Consider the following 4,936-nt stretch of genomic DNA (forward strand, 5'->3'; position numbering starts at 1 on the left):
AGGATTTTTTATATTCCATTTAAGAGGGTGTTTTGAACAATCCTACCAAATTTTAGCCGGCTGCGAATTTTTTTACTTTTGTATGTTTAAATTGACCGAATAATTAATAATTTTGAATATAATCAAGTGTTCATAGTGTTCGACTAATTCCTTGCTGTGTTTTTTCAAACCGATAGCGGACTAATTATGACTTACTTGACTTAATTCCGTTAATCGCTAGGGGGGGACAGGGCCGCAACAAAGGATCTCCAGACTTCACTCCAGGTTATGCCTTCCAGTTTTGCCTCTTTTTCTATACACGGTTCTTCACCAGGTTATGCGAGGTCTTCCCGGTTTTCTCCTGCCTTGTGGATTCCAATCGAGTGCCTGGCAGCTGATGTCTTCGGGAGTTTTCGTAGCGTATGGCTGATCCAGCCAAACTTCCTATGTTTAAATTCCACAGGTTAACATTGGAAATCGTATTTGGCCAAAAGATGTTTAATATTTTTCTAAGACAGTTGTTACTGAATGTCTGTCTGTATTTTGCTAGAGATGGTTTTAGTAACTCTCCATGTTTGGACTAATTATAGCTGTATTAATTTCAAAGATTTTTTGCTGATCGATCTTTTCCACACATTTTCGTGTATAAATTCCTTAAAACATAAAAATACCTTCCTTTATTCTCTTCGTTGATTTAATACATCATTTTTAATACCGTTCAGTGTATATTATAAATTTTAATATGATGAATAATAATAAATAATATGTATATTTTTTGTATTTAAAACAAAAGTCATATTATATTCTGTAAGGAAGGTGGTATATTATTAAAAAAGACTTTAACTTCTTTTTTTAGTACGTGTATCAACTATACTACTATATAGCAAAAATTATTAATATGATGTTTTATAACTGTTTTTAAAGATGCAACGACAAAAAAAAAAGTAAAAAAGAAAAATTCATTATCTTTAAAAGTTAACTTCTGGTTGAGATGATAATTTTTATTAGATTTTATATCTAACTGTATTCACACTTAAATTACTACAAAATAAGTGACAAGTTGAGTGTTAATATTAAGGTAGTTCACTCGTGAAATGGTTTTTCTTAGGAATTCAAAAACTGTCACCGTCTGTGGAATGAGATATTAACAAGTAAAATGTGTTCTTATCATTTTTTCAAAAACAAACGTAATGAAACAGTAATTTATGAAGAATTTTTTGTGCTAAAACGGTTTTTGTGCGATTTGTTGAATTGATAAGGATTTGGTCAAAATTTTGATTTAAATGGATGGAACTATGATTAAATCTTCTCATTCGACTTTTCTTATTTCTAATATATTAGCGAATTACCGAAGGAAATGGAACTATTGCTTTGTACTGATGATGGAATTTTGAAAAATGACCTAATAGATGTCAAAAATGACCATCGTTAAAATTTATATGTAGATATATATATATTTATGTATCCAGAGGTTTATATGTCTGTAAACTGTCTAGCGGTCGCAACTTAAGTCCGATTTGAATAAAATTTGGTATAAAGAAGGGTTTTGGGGAATTTTTTCAAAATACAAAATTTTTGTATTTCTTGATCAGTTTTAAGCAAAAAATTACTTTTGTAATTTTATCTTTAGGCGCTTAGTTTTCATAATAAAAATTCTTGGGAAACTTAAAATGCAATATTCGATTTAAAAAAAATTGTGTTATTTTTTTCTATCTCTGAAGGAATTTGCTTAGCTTTAATGCAGCTTCTGCGCTACGAATTTTATTTAAATGGTGTCAAATTAGCTGTTGGAAATATCTAGAAATTTACTATTGAATTTTTTTATTTGTATCAAATGTTAAAGGTCTGATAAAATATTTTCAAAATAATAGAAGTTTTTATACAAGATAAAAGTTAATCGCAAAGATAAAAGAAGTTTATTTTAGTAATTTTATCAGAGTTTATATTTTTTTTGAATACAAGATTATTTTTTTCTTCACATAATTAATTATTGAGATGTACAAGCATATTTCCAAAAAAAATTATACATTTCAAGCTGTTAGATCATAAAACTTTTTCATTTTTCATTGCCTGTTTTGGCGTTAGTTGCAACAATGCAGTAACGTTTTTTTATGTCATACTATACATTGTATATCCTTTGCGCCTCGCTTTGCGTCGTTAACGGTTTCATTTTACACCGTTTCTTGTGCCATTGTTAAAACAACGACTAGTTATACTAACGATTCACAGAGGGTATCATATATTCGTTATATATTTTTTAATTTAAGGATTTAACTTTAATTTGGTAGATGTCTCTAGTAATTTTTTTTCATTTTATCAACGAAGTTTATTCGCAGAATTTTTTTTTTAATTCCAAAAAAAATTTTGGAATTATTTTCTAATATAAATTTATGATTGCCGTCGGCAAAAATATTGTTTAAAGTCTCAGTAATTTATTTAAGTTTCATTTGGGAAATGTTTTTTTTTAAATGATAATGATAAATTAAGTTTTTTATCATTTTTTATTTTTTTGAACATTTCTTTTCGAATTTGAACTTTTTTTTAAAGTTGACATTTTAATAGAGTTTGAGAATTATGACTTTTCTGTAAAAATATGAAATTTTGGCAAAAATATTTTCTTAAAACATTATTCAAAATATATATGTTTAAAAATTAATTTCCATTGCTTATCAACTTTTTTAAAGTTTGGTAGTTTTAAATGAGAAAAACATGAATGAATTCATGTTTATTATATCATGCATATATTTTTGTCTCAAGTTTGTAACGCTTAAAAATATTGATACTACGAAAAAATTTTAGTTTAGGTGTTCATAAAATCATCTAATTAGTCCATTTCCGATTGACCGTCCGTACGTCCGTCTGTGAGCACGATAACTCAAAAACGAAAAAAGATAACGAGCTGAAATTTTTACAGCGTACTCAGGTCCTCGTAGGACCCATCTTGTAAACCGTTAGAGATAGAACAAAAGTTTAAATGTAAGAAATATTCCTTGTACAAAAATAACCAACTTTTGTTTAAAACATTTTTTTGTAAACATCACTGTTTACCCGTGAGGGAACAAATTATGCGTAAATTGTATGTATGTATTATTTGGGAATATCAGTTATGTATGTATGTATATGTGTAATGTGGCAGAGTAATCAACATTGTCTATGCATTGTATTTCAACAATTAACTCAGTCAATTGTTTGTTTTCACTTGTTTTTTCTATTTTTAGTTAAGGTTGAATGATGACATGCAAATATTGAGAATGGGAAATTATTTTTACATTTCTTGTTTTCAAATTTCTTACTTCTCTGCTAGATTTATAATTTCGAACACCCAGAGCAAAATTTCTAGGTGTGTGTTGTATCAGGCCGTCGGTTTATATTAATTTGAGATACATTTTGAAGTACACAGTTATTGGTTCAAGAAATTTTGCTTTCAGTTTCTTGAATATCTAAACCTACGTCTGAAAGAATGAACAGGCGCTGAGATTTTCTGAATGTTTTTTTTTTGTTTTGTTTTCAATTAACTTACACCCTCATAAAAAATATCATAAAAATTGAGAATAGTATGTTTATAAAATGTACACTTCATCAAAATTACAAAACTAAAACGTAAACGCATGAATGAATAACATATAAACCTAATGGTCATAATATGTTCCATAATTAACAACATCCTACGCTATGTTTTCTATGTTACCTTCTTACCTTCTTATATCAACCCTTTTTATACTAATGCGCTTGTTACGGATAAATAACAGGAGTAATGTTACCTTTTATGATAGAATAAAATACTATGTAAAATAATATTGGGGAAAATATGTATATAAACCTGGCTAAAGATTCACAATTAAGAAAGGATTGAAATATGTTCCAAAATTGGAAGATTAATGTGATTTAAAGGTTCTAAGATCTAAAGTTCTTTTGTAGGTTTAGAATTCGATGTACCATTCACAAGATGAGGCATCGTTAATTATGATTCATTGAAATTTTTAAAAGAGGGATGAAAAACTAAAGTTTAATGTTTATCCTACCTATTTGTATAGCATTCTTAATATCAGCAAATTTTATTTTCTTAATCGAGTTCTTCTGAAATAATCTACTTACATGATCGTAATAATGTTACATAGGATATCGAATTCAAAAGAATTTCAGTGCTTAGAATTTTATTTTCTGTATAAGTGTGTTCATCTAATACGATCGTTTTCGTTAAGAAATAAGGTAAGCAATTAGTTTCGTTTATACTATCATAAAATAATTGGCTGATTTAATTGGTGTACATTGTCTTAGTATTGCTTATTTTATATTACCAGATCAAATGTGAATCGATAGTAATTTTCGGTAGAGAAGAAACGTAGCTATACAATTTATGAAATAATATTTCTGCTAAAAAATTAAAAAGAGTAGCTGACCAAAGAATCAGTCAAAGGTGATTTTTAATTCTTCAACAATACGTTAATTTTATGACAGTATAAGATTTATATTAAACAGAGTAATAAGTTTTCTGATAGCGCCCCATACCGATAAGGCCCCATTTCTGCCCCTGAATAACGAAATAAACAAAGTCATACGATTTAATGTTTTCTTTATATATTCGAAAAGAAGATTGTGGTTCTATAGAAAGAATATATATTTAGAAAAAAAATCAAACTACAATTATATTACTTGTACTACGCCAAACTTTAGCTAAACTGCAATTTTTGCTGAAAATGTTACATTTTCAGCAACTATTCAACTTTCAACTTACAAGATATCATTCAAAACAAACGCACAATCACAACACAAAATATGTCTCTGTAGAACTTTCCCAGTGTATCAACTTTTACTTATCCGCAGCAGTCATAGTTAATTCTTCCTAGGAAAAGTGTGTTTACTTATTTTGAATCAACTGTTACTGATGTTTTTAGTTTACTTTGCCTAGGAAGAAACAACTCTTTAAGAAGAATCAACGACATTTATGTTGATTAAT

The sequence above is a fragment of the Chrysoperla carnea genome, chromosome 5 (assembly GCF_905475395.1).
Source record: "Chrysoperla carnea chromosome 5, inChrCarn1.1, whole genome shotgun sequence".
Lineage (NCBI taxonomy): Eukaryota > Metazoa > Arthropoda > Insecta > Neuroptera > Chrysopidae > Chrysoperla > Chrysoperla carnea.